General features: G+C 37.4%; 2 long non-coding RNA genes and 1 pseudogene across 2 annotated transcripts; 2 read left to right on the top strand and 1 right to left on the bottom strand.

Annotated features, from left to right (window-relative positions):
- The first annotated feature begins 940 nt into the window (after positions 1-940).
- Positions 941-1699, top strand: LOC116550960. The gene is made up of 2 exons (XR_004268638.1): positions 941-1247; positions 1548-1699. It is a non-coding gene; the product is annotated as an uncharacterized LOC116550960 (long non-coding RNA).
- Positions 1700-6086: 4387 nt separating this feature from the next.
- Positions 6087-7371, top strand: LOC116550958 (annotated as a pseudogene).
- A 445-nt stretch (positions 7372-7816) lies between these two features.
- LOC116550959 lies at positions 7817-12021 on the bottom strand. Its single transcript, XR_004268637.1, has 2 exons — positions 11132-12021; positions 7817-10443 (listed from the first exon to the last, which is right to left on the bottom strand). It is a non-coding gene; the product is annotated as an uncharacterized LOC116550959 (long non-coding RNA).
- Positions 12022-16325: the final 4304 nt, after the last annotated feature.

Below are 16325 nucleotides of genomic sequence, written 5' to 3'. Positions count from 1 at the left end.
CTCCTTGCCTATCTTCTTCATCACTAAAATCTTCCATTCTGGCTAATAATTTATGCTTCACACAAATTTGCAGATGAAAGGAGAAAAAAGAAAACAAAAGAAGGGGAGAGAACAGGAAAGGAGAGAAGAGGAGAAGACAGGAAAGGAATGAACGGGAAAGAAAAAAAAGGGGAAGAAAGGGAGGGAGGGAACAAATAAATAAAATACTTCAGCAATAAAATGAGAAAAAATGTGAGAAATTATATTGGGAAGAAACTATCAAGAAATTGTTTAAATATCACTTCATGCTTGAATATATTTAAATACCACAAACTTGTTATGATTTTAAGGAACTCCAGAGACTATTCTTTTCATTTTCTTGATATTTCAGTGAAGCCTGAAAAATGTATATGTAGTGAAGTGAGAGTAGATGTGTGATTTAATTTTTGTGCTTTATTTGGGTGAAACTGGGGTATGAGGAAACATAAGAGACACCCTCAGAGCACAATCAAGATGTCAGCATCCACAAACCCATGTGCTACCCCTCTAAATTATACTCCTCCAGATGGCTTGGTTAATTTTGAAGTGGATAAAGCTAACAGTGCCAGATCACACCCAAGCAGTATAAAACTGTATAAGAACACAATAAAACAGTAATAAACAATAGATTATTTTAGTGGCATATGGCAGATACTGAGTCAGGCCAGCCTCAAATGCAATCTTTGGATTCTGTTTAAAAATCAGTGTCTGAATTATAGCATTAGTATTCAAAGCACTCCTTGTAAGCAGTAAGCAACTATTCCAAAGAAGAGAAAGGGAGGGTCAGATAAAGGAGAAAAGGAAAACACAATGGTCATTGGAGAAAAAAAGATAAACAAGAAATAATAAGCAGTGCTTCCATGACAATATCTATGAGGGAAAATATAAAATTCATGAAAGCATTCAACAGGAAGAGATGGCAAGAAGCAGACTGATAGGAATGAAATATATAGGGGAACTCCCAGCAAGAAGGGGAGCAAAGGAGAAACAGGAAAACACATACAAATAAAATAACAATTCCTCCCTTTCCTGAATATCTGGCCATAAAATTTTTATCTTCCATTAAAATGACAAACAACATATGTTGCATCATAAAAGTTGGAAATATATTGTTAAAACCTTATCTCCACAATCCCTAAGTCAAAATTTCCTCTTCAGAACATGACTTCACCCCTACATTAAACCCAAGTATCCACTCCTGGGAGAGGGATGCTTGAGAACAATGAGAGGTCCTTTCTTTTTGAGATGGAGTTTCACTCTTGTTACCCAGGCTGGAGTGCAATGGCACGATCTCGGCTCACCGTAACCTCCGCCTCCTGGGTTCAGGCAATTCTCCTGCCTCAGCCTCCTGAGTAGCTGGGATTACAGGCACGCGCCACCATGCCCAGCTAATTTTTTGTATTTTTAGTAGAGACGGGGTTTCACCATGTTGACCAGGATGGTCGATCTCTTGACCTCGTGATCTACCTGCCTCGGCCTCCCAAAGTGCTGGGGTTACAGGCGTGAGCCACCGCGCCCAGCCAAGAGAGGTCCTTTCAAATTGCAGAAATTAAAGCTTCCAAGTCAAGAACCTAGGATATAGCCCCTTTTTACCTACTAATATCCTATTTATACTATGCATTTCAATGTAAACAAGACTTCCTTCATACCAAATGAGAGGCTGTACACCTAGACACTAAATAAGAGTGTTTTTCTCCAGAAAAATACTTTTCAAGTGAGAGTTTTGTTAATGGATAGTTTTTTTAATAATATGAGTGATCTGAATAAAGATAATTATCTGTATAATTAACTCCATGTGACTTAATAGAAAGTCTCAGCCCTTATTCCCATACAGAAACACTAATTGAACAAAAATGTACACACTAAACATTTTTATAAGAATTCTAGATTCCAATTAAGATGTTGCAGTATCCCAGGTGTGCACAAAGTAGAGAATAGTCAAACTGACTTGAGTAAGAAGAGCAATTTCACTGACCTGTGTCAGTGCCTCCTCCAAGTTAGCACAGCTATGTGCCAGGACAAAATGCCTCTTTCACATCTTTTTCCTCTGGGAGAAAATAATTGAGCATGCTTCCAACATTCCAGCTTTTCAGAGAGCTGCGCAAGAAACTGGTCTCTGACTTCCTTGATTGGTGTGCCAACAGAACTAGCATAATTTGAATGTCTGGGAGTCACTGAGGACAATGGAAAGCAGCAGGTGGCTTGCTGTGGTTGGTATAGCATGGCACGATTGACAGAGGAAGTGCACAACTTAAGACTTCTTCTTTGGCAAGGAGAAAGAAGAGGGGTGGAGCATGTGTTGGCATTCTGGGTCTTCAGAGGACTGCCCAAGGGACTAGTTTCTTTCTTGCCTCACTTGGAGCACTGATAGAACTAGCATAGTTTGGATGACTTGGAGCCACTGAGAAAAGAAGTAAAAAAATAAAATAAACATAAAAGAGTAGGCAGTTTGCTATACCTAGCATAGCTCAGTAAAATTAAGAGAAGATGCACAACTCAAGGCTTCACCTTCAAGAGGAAGGGAAAACAGAGCATGAGTCTGTCTTTCCAGCTTCTTGGAACACCACTTCCTAAGAAACTGGTAACGGTCTCACCTTACTCAGTGTCTGATAGGAAGCTGGCATACTCTGGATATTTGCCAGTCATTGACAACAAAAGAGAGTGGGAAACTTGCAGCTGTAGAGTCAGAGAACTTGTGGTGCCACAGACCGACATCAAAAAAGATAATGAATTCCTGAAGGGAAACAAAAAGCCTCTCTGAGAAATTGCATGCACAGGCCAAGATATACCCAAAAAAGTTTCAGAGAATTCCAGAATCTCTTTCTGGGCTATTTAGTTGGGGTCTTTTCTAAGCAAAGCCAGTCTGAAGACTGGGAGAAGTGACAGATCCTAATACAAAGCAACAAGGTGCATGAACAACAAGGAAACATGGCTCAATCAAAGGAATAAACTAAATCTCCAGAAAGGGGATCTATAAAGAGGTATATGAACAACTTGAAAAAGAATTCAAAATAATTGTCATAAAGATGCCCAGTGAGCTCTAGGAAATAAAAAATGAATAGGATAAAGTATCAAGAAAGAGATAGAAAATATAAAAAAGAAGTTTTGGAGCTGAAAAATAAACTGCAAAATTCACTAGAGAAGTTTAATGGCAGACTTGATTTGCAGAAGAAAACATCAGCAAACTTGAATATAAGTCATGTGAAATTATCTACTACAGGTGCAAAATGAAGAAAGAATGACCAAGAATAAAGAAAACCTAAGGGACATATAAGGTTCTATCAAATGGATCAATATTTGCATTATTGTTGTTTTAGAAGGGGAAGACAGAGAGTATGGGGCAGAAACATTACTTAATAAAATAATGGCTGAAAACTTCTCAAATGTAAGAATGGAAATGGACATCTAGATTTAAGAAACTCGACAAGCTCCAACTAAGATAAATTCAAAGACATACACAAGAAACAACATCATAATCACATTGTCAAAAGTCAAAGAAAAACTATTTTGAAAGCACCAAGTGAAAAGCAACTTGTTATGAACAAGAGACTATCACCAGATTTCTCAGCAGAAACCTTCTAAGGTAGAAGAAAAGTGGATAATATATCAACATGCTGAAAGAAAAAAAAAAACAAAACTGTCAATCAAGAATACAGTATCTACAAAAACTATCCTTTAGTAATTAAGGAAAAGTAAAGGCTTTCCCAGATCAACAAAAGCTGAGGGAGTTCATCATCACTAGACCTGCCTTACAAGAAGTGCTAAAGGCAGTTTTCAAGTTAAGACCAGTGGATGTTAAACAGTAACATGAAAGCCTATGTAAATATAAAGCTCACTGGTAAAGGTAAATAAACACATAAAGAATACTATTGCTATTATCTGAATGTTTGTATGCATTCAAAGTTCATTTGTTGAAATCTTTAATCCCCAAGATAATGGTATGAGGAAGTGTGGCCTTTGGGAGACAATTAGGTCATGGGAGCCAAGCCAACATGCTTTTATAAAATGCTTTTATAAAACAGTGCCAAGTGATCTTGCTTGCCTCTTCTACTATGTGAGAACACAGAGAGAAGGCACAGTCTATGAAAAGAAAGTTAGCCCTCATTAGACACCAAATCTATTGATGCCTTCACCTTAAACTACCCAACCTCCAGAACCATGACAAATAATTGTCATTTAAAACTACACATCTTATGGAATTTTATTATAACAGCTTGAACAAACTAAGACACTTGTAATATTGTAACAATAATGCATAAATCTCTTTTAATTTCTGTATAAAAGATAAAAGTATAAATACTTATAAAATATAGCAATGAGTATAGAGTATAAAACGATGTAATTTGTGACATCAATAGCATAAAGTGTGGGGAGGTGGGTAAAAGTTAAGAGTTTTTGTATGGAATTGAAGTTATCAGTGTAAAGTAGATTTTTTTAACAACAACATGTTTTAGGTAAGTTTTATGGCAATCACAGTGGAAGTACCTATAGGAGATACTCAAAAGAAAATGAGAAAGAAATCAAAACGTGCCACTACCAAAAGCAAAACACAGAGACAGTGAGAACGAAAGAGGTCAAAAAAGCTACAAGATAGCTAGAAAGCAATTTAAGAAATAGCAATAGTAAGACCTTTCCTATCAATAATTACTTTAAAGGTAAATATATTTAATTCTCAATTAAAAGACTTGTACAGTGGCTAAACGGATTTAAAGAAAACAAGACTCAACTACATTCTGTATAAAAGATACTCACTTTGGATTTAAAGACCCACACAGGCTGAAAGTGAGAGGCTGGAAAAAATAATCTACACAAATGGTAGCCAAAAAAGACAGCAAGAGTGGCCAAATTTATAACAGACAGAATAGATTTTAAGTCAAGAACTGTCCAAAAAGACAAAGAAGGAAAAGGACATTATATAATGATAAAAGGGTCAATCTACCAGAAATATGTAAGAATTATAAATATATATGTAACCATAATCAGAGCACTCAAATATTGGAAGCAATCATTGAAAGAATTAAACAGACAAATAAACAACACACAATAATAATAGAGAATTTCAATATACCACTCTCAATAATTGGTAGAACATCAAGACAGAAGACCAATAAGGAAATAAATAAATAAGAAGATTTGAACCAGACTATAGATGAAATGGAACTAACAGATATTTGCAGAACAATGGCAGCAGAATACATATTTTTGTCAAGCATGAATGAAATGTTCTCCAGAATAGATCACATGTTAAGTCACAAAATGAGTCAACAAATTTAAGATTGAAGATGTGCCAATTATATTTTCCAACAACAATGGAATGAAACAGAAAGCTAAGGAAAATGGAAAAGCTCTTAGATATGTAGATATTAAACAACACACTCTTGAATAACAAATGAATCAAAGAAGAAATTAGATGTTAAAGTTTAGAAAAATATTTTGAGACAAATGAAAATGAAAATAGAACATAACAAAATGTATAGGATGCACCATGACCAAGTCAGATTTATCCCTAGGATACATGGATGGCCAACATACAAAAATAATCAGTATGAGACACCACATTAACAGAATAGACAACAAAAATCACTTGATTATCTTAATATATGCAGAAAAAAATCTGAAAATTTTAACATCCTTTCGTGATAAAAACTCAATCAACTAAGAAGAAAATTACCTTAACATAATACAGTTCACAGCTAATGTCATACTATACAGTGAAAAACTGAAAGCTTTTCCTCTAAGATCAGAAACCAGCTAAGGATGCCCTCTCTCACCACTTTTATTCAACATACTACTGGAAGTTTTAACCCAGAAAAATTAGGCAAGAAATATAATTAAAAGGCATTCAAATCAGAAAGAAAGAAACAAAATTTTCACTCTTTGCAGATAATATATAGAAAACATTGACAATTACACACACAGAGATGCATATACACATACACAAGCCATTAGAACTAATAAACCAATTACGCAAAGTTGTGGGATACAAAATCAACACACAAAAATCAGTTGAGTATATGTAAACTACCAATGAACAATTGGAAACAAAAATGAAGAAGACAATACATTTACAACTGAATCAAAAAGAACAACATTCTTAGTAATAATCTTAACTGAGAAGTATTATAAAATATGTAGAAACTGAAATCCATAAAACATTGCTAAAAGAAAATAAAACACAAATGGGGGCATGATGCCATGAGCCAACCAGCCCACTGTGCAGATCGCAGAGCTCACCAACAAGAATGTCAAGTTCATCATCCAGAACACCAACCTGGCAGTGGCCATTTCGATTCAGAGTGTCTTCTTCGTTGAGGTGCCCATAGTAGCCATTGACTGGGTTCACATTGATGCCAATTCCTCAGTTCTTCATGATGAGTTCATGGCTCACAAACTTGGATGAATTCCCCTCATTAGTGATGACACTGTGGACAAGCTGCTGTCCTCCTGGGACTGCACATGTGTAGAGTTCTGCCCAGAGCTTGGTGGAGTACACCCTCAAAGTGCAGTTCAATGAAGACCAGATTCAACATGTCACATCTTGAGACCTCATCTCCAACAGCACCCAGGTCATTCTGGTGACATCCGAGAACCAAGATAATGAACCTAATGACTATATGGAGCAGGATGACATTTTCATCATCAAGTTGAGAAAGAGCCAGGAGCTGAGACTTTCAGCCTATGCCAAAAAGTGCTTTGGCAAGGAGCACGCCAAGTTGAACCCTACAGCAGGGGTGGCTTTTGAATACAATCCAGACAATACCCTGAGGCACTCAGTGTACCCCAAACCCAAGGAATGACCAAAGAGTGAGCACTTGGAGCTTCATGAGGATGAGTCGCAGGATTTTTGCCCTGTGACCCCAAGGGCAAGCCAGGAAGGTTTTACTGCAACGCAAAGTCCTGTGGCTCTCTGTGTCCTGAAACCATTGTCCTCCCAGCTCTTTCTGGACTGAAGAAGCAGCTGAGTGATTTACAAACTCAGTTAAGCCATGAGATCCAGAGAGACATGCTAACTATAAACTAGCTGCAGCTTGCCTGCTTCAGCAAAAAATGGAAATTCAAGCCAGCAGCTGGATTTGGGCTTCTCTCTCGAGATTCTTCTAGTTTCTGGGAATGTAGTCTACTGTTGCTTGAGCTTCTTGGCAGGTCATCAGTACCAACTAGAAGCAGGTCATAGATTACCAGGGATGCCAGCGATGTTTAAACAGGACAGTTTTTTACTGGCCCTAATTGCCAGCAGTGCTCCCCACATCCCCAAACATCCCTTTCAGCCTGTTTTCTAATGCACCTGTAGGGAAACCAACCAGTCTTCTCTCCTGGTTGGTTTTTTAAATGCTTTCTGTCCAAAAGGAGTAATTTCAGTTGTACCTTAGATTGCTGATACTAGGATTGAATGCCACAGCCTTCCTTCAAGGGGCCTATAAACCCTTCCAGTCTTTCCCCCGGAGCTGGCCTACTACCACTTCAAATTCCCAGGTGTCTTTAATTTGAAAAGTAACCTTCTGGGAATAGCATCAGATCCTGACTGTCCCCTCACTCCTGTATAAACACAATGTTTCACGAACCCCTTCACGGGTACCTGATTATTTAGTTTCTTGTTGCTGGTGGTGCTGGTGGCAGCAGCCAGCAAGAGCAAAGTTCCCTCCCACGTACACAGAAGTATTTCATTTATCCTAAATGAAGGTTCTGGCCCTGACCTCTTAACATTGTCTCCAGATAGGGACATACCACCACAGTTAATTCGGAAGCCTGAAGAAGACACAGAAAAAAAGAGATATTTACTGATTAACAGAAGTTGTCTTTTTAAAAGTGTTTATTTTTGGCAATAAAGAGCACAACATAATCTTAAAAAAAATAAAAAATAAAGAAAAGAAGACACAAATAAATGGAAAGACTTTCCATGTTCATGACTTGGAGGAAAATATTGTTCAAATGGCCATATCATCCAAAGTGTTTTACACATTGACTGCAATCTCTATTAAAATCCTAGTGATATTTTTTTTGCAGAAATTGACAGAACAATTCTAAAAAATTACACAGAAGTACAAAGGACCCCAAGGTAGACTAAACAATCTTGAGAAAAAGAGCAAAACTGGAGGCCTCACACTTTTTTTACTTCAAAACATGTTACAAAGCTATAATCATCAAAAGACCATGGTACTGGGATAAAGATAGACATATAGGCTAATGGAACAATACTGAGAGCCCAGAAATAAATCCACACATACACAGTCAAATGATCTTTGACAGGATGCCAAGACTACACAGTGGAAAAAGGAGAGTCTCAAAAAATTGGTGCTGGGAAAACCAGATATTCACATACAAAAAAATAAAATTGCACCCTTATTTTATATCATACACAAAAATCAGCTTAAAATAGATTAAAGACTTAAACATAGACATGAATTTATGAAACTCCAAGAAGGCAACATAGGGTAAAATCTTCATAACATTGGTCTTGGCAATGAATTCTTGGATATGACACCAAAAGTACAAGCAACAAAAGCAAAAATAGAAAAATGGGCCTAAATCAAACGAAAAAACCAGAAACTAAAACTCTTCTGCATAGTAAAGGAAATTATCAACCAAGTAAAAAGGCAATCTACAGAATAAGAGAAAATATTTATACACCATATATCTGACAGGGAGTTAATATTAAAATGTACAAGAAACTCAATAGCAAAAAATAAAAAGCATCTTCAAAAAAGAGATACAAATGGCCAACAGGCATATGAAAAGACATTCATCACTAATCATTAGAGAAATGCAAATCAAAACCACACTGAGGTATTGCCTCACACCCATTATGATGGTCATTACAAAAAATTAAAAATAAATAAATAAAAAATATTGGCAAGGATGCAAAGAAAATTGAATTTCATGCGCTATTGGTGAGAATATAAAATGGTGTTGCCACTATCAAAAAAAACAGCATACGTGTTCATAGAAAAATTAAAATTAAAAAGTACCATTTGATCCAGCAATCCCACTTCTGGGCATTTATCCAAAAGAGCTGAAACAGGACATGGAAGGTATTTACACTTCCACGTTCACTGCAGCGTTATTCACAATAGATAAGAATAAGGAACAACGTAAAAGTGTATCAGCAATATGTATGGATAAAGAAAATGTAGTATATGTTTATATAATAGAATATTATTCAGCCAACAAAAAGAAGAAAATTCCACTACATAGATATTCCTTGAGGACAGTATGCTAAGTGAAATAAACCAGTACCAGAAGGACAAATGCTACACGATTCCACTTACATGAAGTATCTAAAATAATCAAACTCATGGAAATATATAGTAAAATTATGATTTCTGGATGCTTGGAGAGAGATAAATGGGGAAATTGCTGTTCAGTGGGCGTAGTTTTAGTCAGACGAGGAAAAAATTTCACAGATCAGCTCACATTATGCTTATAGTTAACAATGCTGTACCATACACCCAAAAATAAGGGAAAAGTTGTGCTTTTTATCATAATAAAAAAAATATATAACATTCACAGAAAAAAAATTTTTTTACTTTATTTGTATATATGATAGAACCTTTTGATCTACATCTCAAAGGCAAAAAGTAATCATTCCAAAATTAAATTATCTTGGTTAATATGGCTGTTTACAATAGGGAATATTGAATATCACACTCCAACTGAAAAATAAATACATTCTAATCTCAACAGCCTGGCCTCTAATACGAATATAAAATTACAAATGAAAACCTTTAACTCCCACGTGAAGCATGAAATTCCAGAGCCAATCTACACTGAGGGTGAGGAGAAGTGTATGCTTAAAGGTAAGATTCATACTTTATCTCCCTGGAGGAACAGTGCCTTTCCTCAAAGAGAGAGCCATTACAGTGTAAACCATAACACAGTGATAATCAAAGGGACACCCACAGATAATGATGTTCATTACATTGCCTTTAATTGCTTTAGCCTAAAGTATAGCAGCCCAAAAGTAGATCATTGTACTTAAACCGCCAAATATGTATCCTTCATATTTTAAAATACAGCCACTGGCTCACTGAATATTAATTCTACTGTCCACTTCTCTCACACTGCCTTCTACCCAGTATAAAACGTTTCATCTTGACAAAATTAGAAGAATTTTCCTACCAAGTGAAACTATGACTTGCTCACATCCCTACTTTTTCCACATGACCATGGCAAATCAGATATTGTCAAATTACTGGAGGACTCCAATTCACCATAGACTTTTCATAAAATGGTTAAGGGTAGGAGCCTATGGTTCGTGGAGGAAATTTGGGAATAACTCATGCTTCAGCTAGTTTAAAATAGTTCATTCATTTATCTCCACAAAGACAGGAAAATCATGCCATCCTCATCTTCACTGTGTCAATGGTCTGTAAGTGTGCAGTAAAAATTTGTCAAATGAAGGAATGTCCAAAGTTGTCGGGATTCAGTCTGTAAAAGAGTAATTAAGCTTTTGCTTTTGCTTAATATATATGCCTTGACAGTATATTAAAATGCTTAATCGAACAGTTTTTTTATTGTCACAGAAGTCCTCATGATATTCAACATTATGAAATCTACATATTCAAAGCCACCTCTAGTCTATAAAATTAAAGTATTTACATATCATTTATTCACTTATATTTTCTTCATAAAAGGCATTATTTAAGATTTGGCAACTAAATCAGAGAATTCGGGACAATTGCTTTTTTTCATTTTATCCAAATGATGAAGTTCATAACTACACAACGTTATAGTTACCAATATGAGATTAAGGCGTATCTTAAAAGTTCAGAGCAAAGGAGTAACAAATGTCTGAGGTTGTGCAATATACCAAATAGGTTATTGACTTTGCTCTGGATGATGTGCAAACAAATTTATATTTGTGTCTTAAACTTAACCCTTAACATTATAACTGATTGAATGCATCCAGTAGTTTATTTTCTGTAAATCTGTAAATAACCTCAAACGAATGCATCAGTTTTCACAACGCATGCATTGTTAGTATTAACTAATATTTTTATTTCAAGTAAATAACCATATTATTCATGCCAGTAGCTGTTACAAACCTTTAGCATTCCTCTTAAATCACTTAGCTGGACTCTCCCACTCATTTTTAACAGATGGCCAAGCCTCCTACCTCACAGAGAAAATAGCATCCATCAGTCACAAACCACACCTCTTGTGTTACCTTCATGTTCCCCAGCTTTCCCTCCTTCCCTCTGTCCCAGAGGATGTCTTGCCTCTCTTCCAAAGATAACACTTTAATCTGTACTCCCGATTCCATCTTCTTCCTTTCTTCCTCTCTTTGTTTACTGAGTGCCTTCTGATGCCAGAATATTCTAAACCTGGGGACACAGTGTCAAACAAGACAGACAAAGCCCCTCTCCTTGTGAACTTTCCCTTCTATTACGTGTCCTCCAAGACCTTTCCAACATTCATCACCTCTTTTTGAATCTTCACTGTATCCTCTGTCATGCCTGTTCTCTTTTAGCTTACAAACCTGTTTAACTTGTCCTCATCCTTAAGATGCATCTGCTTATTTAGCTGACCTTGAAGGCATGTATTTCCTTCCCTCACTGCTGCACTTCTAGAATCAGCTGCAGTTTCTGTTTCTACTTTCACTTCCCTTTTTCACTCCTCAGTGCACAGCTATCTATTTTTCTTTTGTTCTCTGTACTCCAGTGAAACATTTATCCTCAGCCTGTGACATAGTCTTCCTTCCCTTGAATTCTCATGAATGCTAGGACAGAATATGGTTTATTCTCTTGGCCACACTTTTGGCTACTGCTTCATTCTCTACCTGCAGCCTTACTGTTTGACTCCCCAAGATTCCTTCTTTGGCCTTCTTTTCTCATTCTGCCCATTCTTCCTGAATCATCCTACTCACACCCATGGTTTCAATTACTACCTATGTGCTAACAACTCCAAAATTCTGTTTTCAGATCTTTCTGAATTCCTTATCTATAGTTTCAAGTACTCAAAAGGCACTCTCATTTAAATAGACATATCATGTGCTAAAGATATGGTATGTATTGCCACAGAGAAACATCGAGAAAATATTACTAGCTGTGGTTATAGGAAACCTCTGAAATCTCAGTGGCTTAATAAAATAAGAGTGTTTGGTTGGTGATGGTGGTGTCGGTGTTGGTTTGGTTTTTTGCTCATGTAAGGTCCATTTGGAGGTGGTGGTGGCAGCAGTGTGGTGTGGAGGGGAAACGTGGTTCTGGGACCCAAGTTCATGAAGACTCTCCCCTTTCTATTATGTGGCTTGCCAGGCCATTCAAGAAAGTTTTATCCAGCCAGTGGATGGGAAAAGAGTTTGGAAGGGGTGGGAGATTATATGGGACAGTTGGGATAGTTTTGGAATTGATATATTTTCACCCACATTCCATTGAACAGAATTCAGTGCCATGGTCCCACCTAGCTGCAAAGGGGTTGGAAATGATAGTCCACATCTGGGCAGCCACTTCATGCGACTCTATATTACATAAGAGGAACACATCTTTAGTAGTTAGTTAACAGTCTTCGCCACAGAAATCCACAGGTGACCTTTCTCGACAGAATTTTGTTTCTGATCAGTTGAATAAGATCACAAAGAGTGAAAGTGGAAATGAACAGGGTGATTATTTTCTGGAAGCACAATGCTAGTGTGTAGGTGCTCATTTAATGTTTTTAGAACCAAAACTTGGCTGTTAAGGAAAAGACAAAGCTTAGGAAGGAACTAACTTCTCTACCTTCTAATTTCCCTTCATCCAAACTTCGTATAATTTGAGTGTCAGAGTGTCATATGTTTCTTGATATAGTTTGCATGTTTGCTCCCTCCAAATCTCATGTTAAAACGTAATCCCCAATATTGGAGGCGGGGCCTCATAGGAGGTGTTTGGGTCATGGGAGCAGGTGCCTCATGAATAGCTTGGTGCCATCTCCTTGGTAATGAGTGAGTTCTCACTCTGGTAGTTCATGCAAGAGCTGGTTGTTTAAAAGAGTGTGGCACCTCCCTCCTTTCACACCATGTGATAAGCCTGCTCCCTCTCTGCCTTCCACCATGATTGTAAATACCCTGAATCCCTCAGCCGAGGCAAATACTGGCACCATTCTTCTTGTACAGCCTGCAGAAACATGTGCCAATTAAACCTCTATTCTTATAAATTACCCAGTCTCTGGTATCTTTATTGCAACACAGAAACAACACTAACACATCGCTCTCCTTCATTTCTTATTTTTTCCTCTTTATAGTTATTTTTCTAATAACAAAAGTGTAGATTAATCTTTCTAAAACTCAGTTAATCATTTCATTCCCTGAGTTAAGACATTCAATAATATTTCCGGTGATTCCAAGATGATATGCAAACACATACGATGTCATGAAAGCCAGTACAATGGGACTCCAGCCAACCTTGCCTGTCTTTCACTGAGCTTTATTGTGTGCTCTTATTTCTGTACCACTTTAACCCCCATAAGATCTATTTTCCACCGCAAGGAAGGGAATGGCAACAAAGAAAATTCTGGGAGTACTCTTCCCCATGTGGTTTTTGTTTAGAGTCACCATTGAGAAGCATCACACAAGACTTGGAAAGCAAATGCTTCCAAATCCAAATTCCAAAGATTGGGAGGGCATTATTCCCCACATATTGTGAGCAGACACACAGGTGGTCATGAGATTTGAAGCACATTCTAATTAACACTTGAGGATCACCTCATAACTATTCTGCACTGAGATAGTCTACACTCCCCGAAAGGCTTCCAATGAGAATAAACTTCTAATTCCCTGCATTAAACATTTCAAACTTGCAATACATAGAGCAGCTGAAATTTCCTTGAATAAACCTTGATAAACCTATGTCTCTCATTATGCCATAATGCTCTCAAGTGGATACACACACACGTATACATACACAAAAACCAAAATTCTTATCATTACCAAAACCAATTCATAGTTTTGATACATGTTATGCTGTATGGCATGTCCTTTTTCTGACATTTCTGTGTGACAAAAGTCCTCTTCATCTTTCAAATTCAAATATCACCATCTAACTGAGACCTTCCCTAATTCCCCCAATTATAGACATATACTCCCTTGGGAGCCCATGACATCTTGTTCATACCACTTACATGGTATTTATAACATCATTTATATGCCCTCACCTTGTAGAGGGAAATTATGTTTCATTACACTTCATGGCCTTAGTTCTTAGTGCAAAGACTGTCATATAATAAGCATTCGATAATGTGTTGGATAAATGGTCCATTTTTAAACAAAATATCATTAATGTAAGTGAACATTTTCTTCACAGCATACTCTGAAAATTAGAAGGGTAAACCTACACGCTGGGAGTATATTTAAGGCTCACTGACGCATTACAGGAACCACCTCCTCTCTCCAGTAGAACACAATCACGAAGGGACAGATAAATGAGCAATGGGAAGCCACACAATCTCCCTCCTGTCCCTCACCTTTCTCCTCTCAATCTCTTACCACTTATAAATTTACTTACTTCATTTATTGGCCTTCTGGAGTAGGTTATATACCAATCCCTGACTCCAGTATCCACCCTTACACGCTTTTTCCTCCTGAAGGCCTACTGTGGAGAAAAGGGCTCCTCCCTGTTGTCACATGCACAGTTCTGTGTATCTGACTTTCCTGTAGGAGATTCCCCAGTTGCCCAGAAGAGTGGTGCCACCTGCCTGGGTACGGGGGAACATGTTCCTGCTGCCTTGCAAGGCAGGAGCAGCACCGCCAGGAGCTGAGCCCCGACTGTGACATCAGTTTTCCTTCATTAACATGTGGTCAAAATGGCTTCACTACTTAAAATGACTCCTATCTAATTAAACAGATGCCAGCTTGTATGTCTCACCTATCCCAGGAATTTTCAGTCTGTTACTTAAGGCAAGGACAGAGAAAACATAATAACAATTTGATTAGCCCTTTTGCTTGAATTTTAATTTCCAGAACCTTTGTTCAGGTCAAATACCAGTCAACAAAATCACATCCACACATTCCATTGATTCACGCTGCAAATATGGCACTGATTGGGCAGTGAAATTACTAGGGTTTTTCTTGGGGCGAGAGTAGACTGATAAAATAAGTGTGCTCCTTTCCCTCTTGGGGCTTACAGTATTGGGAGGAAGTAAAAGGAAAAAATAAATTTAAAAAAAAATGTTCAGTATAGTATAAGGTAAGAGGTAAGTTCTATAAGGTAAAATAGAGCAAAGCAACAGAATACAGAGGGTAGGAGGGGGCAGATGGAGCACACTATTTTAGATGGTACGGGCAAACGTCTCCGATATAATGAGGAGTCTTCTGTGCTAGATCTGAGTAAAGGAAATAAGCCATGGAAATGGAAAGAGCCATGGAAAGAGCATTCCAAACAAAAAAGAATAGAAAGATCCGGAGGCCTAGAGTGTCTAAAGAAGAGCAAAAAGATCTGATGTGGCTTCAGCTGAGTAGGGGGAGACAAACTGGAGAGGCCAGCAGGGGCCTGTTCTGTGAGAATCTTGCAACAGGAGTTGAAGCTTCCACGTAGGTCTAAATTACTGTGACACCTGTGACAAGACTTTAATTAGGGCCATGCTCAATGTTCCTTATTCCTCTTGAGGAGTGAAAATAAATTAGGCAATCTAGAATAAGTAAAACCAAGAAAGTTATTTCTGGTGCCAATTGTCCTGTTACTTGTCATGCTACCTATTTTCTAAAAGAAATTACCTTATTAAAGCATCTCATTTATTTACACCCAAAGGGCTTTGCATAAACTGAAATTAAATCGGTGTGAGGGCTTTTACAAAGTTAGGGGAAATTACTTCTCAGGCTGAAAGTAGTGAGGGAGATTTTGCTAATGTCCTTATGAAATCTTTTTAACTTCCTAGGAATGCAGTCATGTTTCCAGATCTTTCTGAATAAACCTTAGAGATGATCTATCATTTTACATATAAGAACACTGTTATTTCTGCAAAAATCACCTGGGTCACTAGTGGCTGATTCATTCACATTTCTGCAGTAGTTAAGTATGTAGAGTGAGCATTCGACCAGATACACCCAGACTTACAATCTCTTCTCAATCTTTCTACCACTCTGAACCTCAGTTTTACAAATTAATTGATAATAGAATCAAATGTAGTTATGTGGCCTAGCGCCTGGTACATTACATAAACTCTAAATTAGTGTTTCTGTGTTCTTAGACAGTTGTATTTCATGAAGCTTGTGGACAAAAATATTGCTGTACTTACTTCCCTGCAAAATATTCTCCAATGCCATCCCATATATTGTCCCCTCCATTCACTTTTGCCTTTCACTTACCATGTTTCTTAGAGGCTAAGTCAGTTTGAGAGCCCTC

The sequence above is a fragment of the Sapajus apella genome, unplaced genomic scaffold, assembly GCF_009761245.1.
Source record: "Sapajus apella isolate SASKATOON/1434 unplaced genomic scaffold, GSC_monkey_1.0 scaffold8, whole genome shotgun sequence".
Classification (NCBI taxonomy): Eukaryota; Metazoa; Chordata; class Mammalia; order Primates; family Cebidae; genus Sapajus; species Sapajus apella.
The sequence above is the reverse complement of the archived record's forward strand: the minus strand, read 5'-3'. Positions and strand labels throughout refer to the sequence as shown.